The sequence below is a fragment of the Cupressus sempervirens genome, chromosome 3, assembly GCF_028749045.1.
Source record: "Cupressus sempervirens isolate cs-2001-9-10 chromosome 3, ASM2874904v1, whole genome shotgun sequence".
Classification (NCBI taxonomy): Eukaryota; Viridiplantae; Streptophyta; class Pinopsida; order Cupressales; family Cupressaceae; genus Cupressus; species Cupressus sempervirens.
In genome coordinates, this window is record NC_143120.1 from 366,671,649 (window position 1) to 366,682,505 (window position 10,857).

Consider the following 10,857-nt stretch of genomic DNA (forward strand, 5'->3'; position numbering starts at 1 on the left):
TATTGTGGAAAAATATTTTTGGAATAACTATAGATGCTACTAACAAGAATGGGAAAGATAAAGGAGGTGTATATGATAGTAAAAAGACTAAAGTAACTATTGAATACATAAAGAGTGATGAAGAAGACACAGGTGTGCCAAGATTATAGGAACATGGTATTGTATCCCCTATTCATTAAACCACACATAACATTCCTATAATTCAAAAAATAAAGGATTATCCCAAAATAGGATAGACACAAGATCTAGTTGTTAATCCTCCTATTTAGAGTTCAAAAAGTATAGTGGAGCCAGAAAAGAAGAAAGAGCAAAAAGAGAAAAAAAGGAATCGAATGTAGATAATCCTTCCATAGGTCAAGAAGGACCACAAGTCTCAAGACTTATAGATGAAGGAAACAAAGAGACTAAACATAAAGAAAAGGAGAAAGAAAAAGAAGAAGATAAGAATAAAGGTTCATAGATAGAGCCGAGTGTACAAGATCACACTCCACCTTGAACAATGTTAGATACCATATTAGCACAACAAGTGTAATGCCCTACAAATCAAATTATGTTGAGTGCTAGTATTATTTTCTCTAGCATTGATACACAGGTTAGACCAAGTGGTGAAATCCCTTCACCCACTTTGGCCCTAGCTATGTCAAGCAATAGTACACCTAAGAAGGTAAAAGGAAGAAGGCTATTTATCTAGGTACTACTATTACCTTGGATGAAGTTATTGACATACCTGATTGGGATTTAAAGAATCTCACTTTTGAGCAAACTATAATTTTACAAGATATTTTGGCAAACAAAAAGAGACAAGAGAATATGACAAGAGAGAAACAAAAAAGGCAAGTGTTGCATGATATCAAAGATATATTTGTTAATGCTTTTGATATACATGAAATTGATTTACATGCCCCTATTATCTCTCATTTAGTGCAAATTGTTGAGAAAGTCAACCTTGAGGATATAGAAGCAAGTAAAAAATTAATGTCCTAGTCAGAGAAAAAGTTTGAGAAGAAGCTACTAGAAAAAATTTCTACTGTGATTGCTGTGAGGAAGGTAGAATTTTTTGTACTTATTTAGAATCTAGAAGAACTTGTGAAGAAACTATAAGATCTATACAATATTATTTATGATGCACCAAACTTCAAAAATGAGTTTCAAGTTAGCATTTACAAGATTCAACGTGATCTAAAATCATTGGGAAGCTCTATCTCAAAATCAGCTGTATCAAGCTCAATACACTATAATAGATTATTATGTGTACAAGTGAGGTTGGTCAAGCTACATGAGCTACACACAATAGATAGTAGAATGAGGGCCAAGCTTATCTCCATAAAATCCATATTAATACCTCACTTAGAGGTCATGCAACAAGAGTTGGCTTCAATAAACTATCTACTTCAAAAAGATCATAACCTATCCATTGTCGATAGATTAATTGACTTAGTTACAAATTTGGAGGTAAAGATTTAAGTTTTGGAATTAGTAAGAACCACATGATATCATTCTCTTTCCATGATTATCCAAACTCACAAGAAGTTCATTAATAGATATGGTTTGATTCCATCCTCCTAGCCCTAGTAGCAAACATAAGTGACAAAATCAAGGGGGATAAGAAAGAAAATTGAAAGGTGATAATAAATAAATTGAAGAATTCATAATTCAAGGGGGATAATGAAGGATACTTAAAAAATTATCAAATCAGAGATGTAGAGCTTAGATAAAAAATAGAAGTAAGAACAAAAGTATAACAAGAAACATTAGACTATTTGAGTCAAGTAACATAACTATTGTATATATGAGTATGTTATAAAAGAAAGTCTTTGTAAGTCCTATAAGGATTGACTAGTCATAGGCATAGGGGGAGTACAATCATTTTTGAATTGTACAATAATGATGTAATCATGAAAAAGTGTTTTTTTCACTAATGTCAAAGGGGGAGGGTGTTTATCTCTCTAGTTTTGTTGTCTATTAGTGTCAAACACTTAATCATATACAAGGTAGAGTTGGTCAGTCATAACTATGAATGAGTTACTCTATATAGGCTGAGTCATGTCAAGACTTGTAATTAATCTTGTATATGATTAGCTCTATAGGAGTTGGGAAAGTATTTAGTCATTGAGTACTCCTATACAAGAAAAGTTTAGTAAATGTCAAGTAAATAGATTTTATGGATGTCGAGTAATAAAGAAAGAGTTGAGTTAGTTGAGGTCAAGTACTAGCAGTAAGAATAGTTATGATTGAGCATCAAAGATAGTATGTGCCAAGTAATACACTATGGACAAAAATACCTGAAATGGTACAAACTTTGAAGTAAAACATTTTTACCCAACATGTAAACAATATTAATGATTATGGAGTTTTTTTATAGAGGTTGTTACATATTTTTAACATGGATCATCAATCCCTATGGAGGAGGGATAACCAATCACATAAAGAGGCAAAAAGGAAAACATTTAGATCATTGATCATGTTCTAAAGACTCTAAAAATATATTTAAAAGGGAAGATACAAACCTATTCAAGTATGGTAATAGTGTATTTGCATGTGAAGAGAGTGGAAGTGAAGTATTAGAAAAGGAGTTAGGTTTTGGAGGCTACAAGAAAAGTTGTGTAGTAATAGATTTTAGTAGCCTAGTAAAGCAATGAAGAGATCAAAGATATGTTAGATAGAAGATTAGATAATAGACTCAAAGGAGAAGACCTATAATCAGCATTATAAGTGTAGACTAAAGGATTAGGTATTGAATCATTTTTTGACAGAGTGAATTAGGGTAAATCTCTTACCAGAGTGGTCCTAATAGACCTATGTAAATCTCTTAACAAAGTCCTTACTTCATTGTAAGTGTTAAATCCTTTAATCAAGATAGACCTAATAGTCTTTGTAAAGATCCTAATAGGGTAGAGCCCTCATATGGTAGATAATCAAAAGTGATCAAATATGTAATCCTAATAGGCTAACTTTGTTACTGCAATAGTGAACATTTGTGGATGTCATCCCAACCCTAGTTTTACCTTCACCTTGGAGGGTTTCTGGGTAATCAAAATCTTTGTGTTATGTGTTATATTTTCATGTTGATGGATGTAATACATAGTTTGATCTATTTTAGAATTTGAAGTTATAAGTTAAGTTATGCACAGTCTAGATATGAGTTGGAGAATATGGAGAATGCAGTCATGTTGTTTTAAAGGTTAAAGTTATAGTGATCCTAATTTACACCCCCCCCCCCCCCGCCACCCACCCTCTCAGTATCTTAGTTTCCCAATTAACTTCCAATATCATGGGCACCAAAAAGAACTAGTGCTACCATGTCACAAATCTAAGTAGAAAAACACAAGGACACATGTATAAATATTGAAATATGTACAACACAACATATAAAAATATTTAGAAGAATTGAGAGATAAAATGAAGAATTATAATTCATTTTGATTCCTTTATCATCTTGTTCCATTGGACCAACAAGGGTCATTTAATAAATCTAAAAAAACATAGAGCTAGCACAATATGAGGGAAGTACATCACAAAAAGAAAAGACATAAAAGATACTATGACAAAGAAACTACCCAAGTGCATCAACCATCTTCCCAGTATCATTTTATATTATTTAGTGAAGGTGGAAAAATCATGAGAGGAGTAACATCCAATACAACATATGTCTAGAGGGAAATAGGACATACTTTAATAGAATTGTAGATCTCCCAATTCTTGGGTCCATTAAGCCATTCAAATATGTATGAGAGGGAAAGAGGAAAATTTCCAAATATCATACCACTTATGATCCAAATTAGATTAGTTAAAACCAAAAGGAAGAAGGGTTCCAATACTAAATTTGAATTGTAAAAGGGAATACAATACAAGGATTTATTTTCTTTGGCCCTTGATAGGATAATGTGAATTTGGAATTGAACTAATTGCTCACATAATGTAAATCTAGATGCTACATAAACACAATTAGCCCAATTAGGACATAAATCTAGGGAAAAAATATGAAAGGAAATAAAATATAAATGATTCTCCTTGAAATACATTAAGGAAGATGTATTTTAGCTCCAAAATTCATAGATATGAATTGTTTTTGAATATTCATTTATGGATTTGGAATAAAATGTTGAAAGGAAAAAAACCAATAAATCTCCCTAAAAATAGAGATTGAAGGACTAGGTTGACTTGGGAAGACACCTAAAACTAGATTAACATATTCTTGCAATCTAAAACTGACTTCTAGAAATATCCCAAAAATTAGGTTCCGAATTCACAATCCTTTCACTGATAACCTGCTAATAAATAGAGAAAAGAAAGGTTTTGGGGTTGGGGTTTGATATGGATTTTCCTTGGTCAAGCCCTAGGTTAAGGAATTGATCATAATTAAGAAATGTAAATGTAAATGAGTGAAAGAAAAGATAAATATTAGGATTCACCTTGCTTGAATACATTTTTTGTAAGGATTTTGTATGTAAATGTATTATAGATTTTGAATTAGGGATGTAAGGCTTCTCCACTCTTTGCAAAGGATATACCATAATCCCATCATGGTACCACAAATATTAAAGTTCATTAATGAAGGAGAAGAACAAATCTTTAATGTAGATCTCCTCCTTTAATGACCAACAATAAGCTAGATATTGAAGAGGAAATGCTCACAAATAATCCTTCAGCACTAGATGGAAATATCCTTGCTTAAATGCTTGAGAATATTGAATTATTGAAATACTTTAATGAAAAAGATAGAAATATCCACTTGTGAGAAAGAGCTTGAGTGCTTGAAGAGATGAGAAGCTTGGGATTAGATGACATGCTTGAGATCAATGTGATATGAAAATGAATCCTCAAAGTCTCCCTATTTATGATTTTTTGGATGGGAAAATAATACAAGAAAATTGGATAATAATAAAACACTAATCAAACCTCCAAGGCCTTTTGGGCCATAAACCCTAAAAATTTTAGGGATTAGGCCAACCTAGATCAACCTAGTCTAGAACAAGTTGATTTGAGTTGACCTAGTCCTAGAGATCATGTTTAGGAAGCCACAAAGAGAAGGGGTAGATACTAGAAGAAATAAGGTGGAAAGAGGAAGAAGATGAAGGAAAAGGAGATCAAGTACAAGAATATCCATGGTCCAAAGAGGGTATTATGAAGAGGGATCTAAAAGGTCTTAAAAGGAAAGTGTTTCTTTTTTAAGATGGTACATTTAGCCCCCACTTTAGTGGGAGTATGAGTTTCCTCAAACTCATGGTAAATTAGATCAAGAGTAAAAGATAAATTGTATCATGATTGAGGAGGAAAAGAGATCATCAAGCCCCTAAAAGACTCGAGTCTTTGTCACATCTAGAATCATAATAAGAGAGATAAAGGCTAGAAAAGGGGTATATTTACTCACTGAATAAGGTTTGTGCACCTTATTGTTAACCACACAAGAAAAATAAAATGAGGGAAATATTTTTACAAAATAAAAGGGAATGGCATTGAATGGTCTAGCAAGTGTGTGTAGCAAGCTAGTTAGTCCATCAAGGGAATCAACTTCAAGGGATCTCCATGTACCAAAAGGAAGAATAAAAAATAATCTAGGCATAAGAATGTGTGTGTCCTTAAGAGATCAAAAAAAGACTAGGATTCTCAGATTGTTAGTAGTCAAAAGAAGGGTCAAACAAGGATTAGGGCTCCCAAACTATCAATAGTTTAGAGAGAGATCCAAAAAAGAGAGGCCAAGCCCCCTAAGAATGGTTCCTTGAAACTAGAAATAAAAAGAGATAGAGGGAATAAACATGGAATAATAATGCATAGATTTGGGTATACCTTGTAAATCATATCAAGCACTAAAGGATGAAGTACTCCAAGTTATACATAGAATCTATATTTGTATTCCATGGACAAAGGATGAGTGGAGTGTATACCCCTAGATTAAAGTGATTGTAAACACCTTAATGAGAGCAATAGCTTTAATGGAAGTGTGCATGCATCCATTGAAGAAAATTTCCACTATGATATGCCCCCAAAGAAGAGAAACATATCAAGAGTGATGAGAACAAAACAAAAAAAGAATATGAAGGGATCTATTAACTTTGGGGTAAGTAAGATCATATGCTAATATGTAATATTATATCAAGTATGAAAATATCATCATTCCCCAAAGGAAGTAGAACTACAGCACAATGGAGTAAAAGAGACAAAAAAAATACAAAGAAGAGTCTTTTTGGGCCAATAACATGGAGACCAAAAAGAATCAATGCTACTATACGATAAGAAACCAAGAAGAATATACAAGATCACTAGTACAAACAATAGCACTGGCACAATATAGCACATAACAACATATATAAGAAAGGAGATATAAATCAAAGAATGTGTATGACAAGGAAATTACTTTATTCTGTTGATCTCAAGGAAGCAACACGGATCATGTCTCATGCCCACACCCTCCCCATCTTAGTCCAAAATGCTAGGAGAAGGATGGAAACTCCATTGAAGTTAATGAAAGATCAACCCCATAGCTCCCAAGAATCACCTATATGCAAATGCATGTCACAAAAAGAGAGAAGAAAAAGCTATGTAGGCTTGAATTCCCAGATCCATAGATGAAACACTCTTAATGAGAAAAAAAACCATGCTATTATTAAAAGTCAATTGGTTTATAATTACAAAGAGAGATCATCCTTATAAAGGAGACTGAAACCCTAAAATGTTCTAACCTAGGTTACATCATAATAATTAATAAAAGAATAAATTATTAGATTCCTAAATTTTAGCTTAAGTAGACTATATTTAATTAGAAAATATCTAATTACTTTAACATCCCCCCTTAAACTTAGGGAGTAGCTAAAAACTTAGAAACTACTATCGAAAGTAGATTTGGGTCCTAACAATGAAGCTTGATTAGGTACCCAAGCACAACCAAATCTTTGAAAAGAGGAGAAATGGAAAAAACCACATGGGAAAGACCCTACTCCAAAAAGAGATGCAAAACATGTTGAAAAAAACTAGTGAAGGATTGAAGAAGCCTCCAAACTAGGGAATGTCCTAGAAGATAGGAACAAAAGATGATCAAGAAGAACACCACTAAAGAAAGTAGATGCTGCAAAGCTTTGTCAAAAGTAACTGCTAATATAAAGAACCTCCAATAAAATAGAACTTGTCTAGTAGAGAAGACTATAATCTACATCAAATTAGGAGGCACATAAAGGAAAACAACTGAACTAAAAAAAACACCAAATCCTGAAGAGCTGATCAATTGAACATGGAAGGTTGTAACCAAAGTAGGAATGACAAGAATAGTATCTATATGGTAAATGATCCATCTCACCAAAATGCATAGGTACCTAGCCATTGAATCTATCTAGTACATAGGATCAAATAGTGAATACATAGCTCACTCCATCAAACAAAGGAAGTATGAGAAATAATAGAAGAACCCCACCTAATGTAGACAAGGGCAAGGTGATAGACAATTGGAAAAGTGGGCAAAAAGAACTGCATGTTGAGAAACCATGATCAAGATGCACAATAAAGTACATACATGTGTACTGAGGTGATCAATCTAAGAAATTTCATTTTGCTAATGTCACAAAAGAGAAATTCACTAGATAAAGGAAGATGGAAAACAAAGGAAAAAAATCAATGCCCCATGGCACTTTAATTAGAGTAGTGTATCAATAATAAGGCACGAGATATGGTGAATCCAAAGAATAAAATAATTAGCATGAGTTTCCTTAGATGAAACTACTTGAATCATAAGGAAAAACAAGGCAAAAGAACTGAAATGAAAATATAAATGCAATATGACACTTTAGCTCAGTGTGTTTGCAAGAATTCATAGAAATGATGTATAAAAAGACTAGAAGATACATATGACTAATACAATAGATAGTACAAGTCATGATGAATCATATGAAGCAATGAAATTGAACCTTGGACCTAAAACAAACAATATATCCACCAGAATACAAAAATACAAAAGACCAAATAGAATATCCCTAGAGTAGAATCTAGAAAAATAACTAGTATCACTAGAAAGAGCTTAGAAAGACCTTTTTGATGATATAAAGAATTCCCAAATCAAAGATCGAATGCTCAAGATATGTCTCCTAGAGTGAAAATGTGTACCCCTAACTTTGATAGTAGAAAAAGTCATCAAAAAGGCATCAAAACTAAAAACTAACTATAATACTCTAACGGGCTCAAAACTAGCTTTTTGATAATATTTTATTTTTAAAAAATAGAGTATGTATGCCCAAGATATGAGAAAAAATGTGAAGGTAGATCCAAACAGAGCCTAAAGAGGTGATAGAAGTGCTACTACAATGTTGACATCAACAAGTGATGAGCATAAATTTGATGGTGAAATGGACATTGAGGCAAAAAAAAGACTGAAAAATGACCCCTACTGGAGAAAAAATTTAGCTGTTGAAAACAATAGTCAGAACAAAAGTCCAGTGCTGGAAAAAAATCTAGTGGCAAAAAAACATGTGTTTTAGAATAATTGCCAAACAAGGAAAAATAATGGCTTATGCAAAAAATATTGGAACCACATATATCGATGGACAAAAAGATAAATCTGCCATATATCCTTGGAATCCACCAAACAAGTGTCTAACCCACCAATCAAGAAAGTTGGAAAAAATATCCAAAGGAAGGGGGCTTGCCAATGAATGATTAGGTACATTATATTGAAAAATGAAGTGCCAAATCAATGTCAAAAAATACAGGTCTTTTGAAAGGTACAAACTAGACACATGGGCTAAGTTTTGACAAAAGATGATGGAAGCTATAGATGGTACGTCCCCAATTCATGTAGTCTCCAAATACGTGCAATATCCAACCCACCAAAGAATATAAAAGGCTGATAGTTCAAAATTAGATCCACTAGAATAGTCACTACATCCTCCTCTTTAAGTCCTCGATTCAAATCCCTCTACATCTTGCCATCACACTTCCCAATCTCAAATTTTCATGGAGATCTTGTCCCCACAAAAGATTGCATGAGTGAAGGCAAAAAATCACACACACATAGGATCAACATACACTAGGGGGTAGAGGTAAAGCAAAAAGTGACATGGTATGCTTGGGAGTCAGAATCACCACTAATGGACACGAGGGGTTTTTGGTGATGCTAGTACCCAAAGGAAATCATATTGCTAGAAAATATAGGATGAAAAACTCTTCAATCACACCACACAAAAAATATGCATGTACCATCAAAAAAGAATCCTCTTTGTCAAAAAGTTAAATGGGAGGCTTCAACAATTCCTTCAATCAAAATCACATCAATCCAAATGTGCAAACAATGCTTAAGATATAATCAGTGCCCAAAAGTCAAGAAACACATTTGGCATGCATTCTTCTAGCATAGGCCTACCATATACAATTTTTAGGTCAAATCTCACACTTTCCAAAGAATGATCAACACTCTAAGAATAATCCGTAGGTCTCTAAAAACTCTTCTATGGCCAAGAATTATGTAGCAATCCAAGATGAAAAAAGTTGAGATCAATGGTACATTTATATTCAATCAAGACCTGAATTAATAATATAGACCCTACAAAACATTTTCAAATAGGGAAAAAAATCCCACCAACTCCATGTACCTCTATATAAAAAAGCACTTTTGAGAGGACAAAAATGGGTGCAAATAGAGATGCCCTCCATGGTGAATAGAGGCCCAAAGTCATGGGCTTCCATATCTAGATTAATAGGATCTAAAATACCAATAGAATCATAATGTTTATCCAAACACATAATATTACCTTTCTTAACTTCCACCAGAGACTCAAACATGGTTCAATCAAAAGAAGGAAATGGTTGAGAAGAAAAATAATGAGCAATAACTTTAACTTTAGCTTGATGGTTCTTATGATGCTGATGAGAATGTTGGTTATTAATAGTCTTACAAGACATGATAGAGTGATTAGGATCAACTACCATATGTTATGAAGAAGGAATATCAATGAGTTCAGTAGATGTAAAGGGAAGAATAGGTTTATAAGTAGGAGTAATAGGAAAGACAAGTGCAGGTGAACAACCCTTAGGAAGACTTAATTCTAGTATGCTCACTACTTAATGTTTTTGATAGTTTCTATAGAGATGATGAGGATGAGTAGATGGTGTTTTAGAATGAGATGACCAATATAACTAAATCTTAGCACAATCTCTAGGACATGATGGTTTATAATGAGAATGATTAATAGTAATAATATTTCTGTCATGAGGAAATTTAATACATTTATAAATAGGAGAAGCTACAACTTGCATGGAAGAAAGCCATGGAATACCAATCTTAAATTTCAATTAATTAGAAGTAGGAATAACAAAAAATTTAGTTAAAATATCTTTCCATGATAAAGTAATAGGTAAAGTGATAGAACCTTGAGGATGATAAAGAAAACCATTATAAGTTTGAATCCCCATAGGAGTAGCATTGTAAGTATCTCTATTAAGCCCTTTGTTAAAAAGTTTCTTTTTGGTGATAACATTCATAGTAGAGGAAGGATCAACCAAATTACCATGAAAAGGAATATGAGAAACTCTATTAATGATGTAAAGAGGATCATTAGGTTCCTTAAACATATCAAACTAACTAAAGGTAATAATAGGTACTTGGTTAGATTCAGGTGGAGAAGAAATCAAAAGTTGAGGTGCTAACTTACCATGATTAACCACCTTATATGCTTGTATCTTCTCATTATAATCAATATAGTGATAAGAAGAAGAAGGTTGATTAATAAAATTTTCCGTGTGAGAGGCAAATGATTAGTGTAAATTTGAAAATTCTAATTAGGTGGTACAACAAATTTACTCATCTTATTAACTTGAGCATCAATAGAAAGCATAACACTTTTGAGTATCATGACCTAATTGATGGTGATATTGATA